Source organism: Mus caroli, unplaced genomic scaffold, assembly GCF_978045245.1.
Source record: "Mus caroli unplaced genomic scaffold, Mus_caroli_1 scaffold_10, whole genome shotgun sequence".
Lineage (NCBI taxonomy): Eukaryota > Metazoa > Chordata > Mammalia > Rodentia > Muridae > Mus > Mus caroli.
This window is the reverse complement of record NW_028227265.1, coordinates 64,668,180-64,669,326: the sequence shown is the minus strand read 5'-3', so window position 1 is coordinate 64,669,326 and position 1,147 is coordinate 64,668,180. Positions and strand designations below refer to the sequence as shown.

At 40.4% G+C, this 1,147-nt stretch overlaps 1 pseudogene; it reads right to left on the bottom strand.

The window, feature by feature from the left end:
* Window positions 1-455: 455 nt before the first annotated feature.
* LOC110300370 (small ribosomal subunit protein eS27-like pseudogene) lies at window positions 456-708 on the bottom strand (annotated as a pseudogene).
* Window positions 709-1,147: the final 439 nt, after the last annotated feature.

Genomic DNA, 1,147 nt, shown 5'->3' with positions numbered 1-1,147 from the left:
GTCTCTCCTTCAGCTCTCATGTGGAGGTCAGAGGAAAACTTGCGGAGTTGGTTCTCTGCTTCCTCCATGTCAATCCTGCTGATCAAACACTGCCATCAGTCTTAGTGGTACTTTACGTGCTGACTCAGCTCACTGGCCCCTGTTTTTGTTTTATTGTCATTTCAGGTGAATTGATTTGATATTGATATGAGAATCCACCATGAGTTAGTGTGGGATTAGAAAGTATTCCCTTGAAGCCGTACATCTCAACCTCAGGATTTGTTTTTATTTATTTATTTTTTTGAGAGACAAACTTGTCCATAATTAAAACTTTATTGAAAAAACTGACACCAAAATAGGGAGATCGTTGTTGAAGACTTTATAAAATCAAACAATAATTACATTGTCTTGGTAAGGTAACTGAAGTTGATAAGGCTTCCTGTGAAAAACACAAATTCAGGAACTTATATAGATGATTAGTGTTGCTTTCTTTGAAATGAACAGCGTTCTGTGAGCCTGGCTTTTCCTCCTGTGAGCTGGCACAACACAGTTGAACAAGCCTCACAAAGAACCGCTGTGTGTGCGTGGCTGAAAACTGTGGTCTTCTTCTAGCAGCCTGGACATTTCCCATCCATGAAGTAAGAATTTGGGCTCTGAACCAGCCATTTCTTCCTGTTTTTTCTTCTCCTCTTCCAAGGAAGGGTGTAACAGTTCTCTAGCCAGGGGCATGGGGAAGGCTCTGCATGCTCGGCTGGTCCAGATCACTGAGATGAGACGCTCATTCTAGATTTTGTTTTTATAATGTGTGCTTGAAAATGTGTTTTTAACTTATCTTTTATATACGGGAAAGCTGGTTTTGTAGGCAGCAGGGTCCATGAGTCCTGAGACATACACAGTGAAGAATTCATCTTTAGCATCCGGATGGGAACAAGACTCTCCTCCCAGAAATTCCCCTGCTCCTTTCTAGTTAACCTTTGTGCTTGGCAGCTGCTGGTCAATTTCCACGTAAACACAAGCATCCACAATGCAATCTTTTTTTTTTTTTTGTTCTTTTTTCTTTTTGTTACTGTAGCACTTTCATTTTTCTTTACACAATGACGTCTTGCTAGGGCCTAATGTTCTCACTGAGCGGTAGAAAACCAAAATTTGTCATTTCTTAAAGAATTGA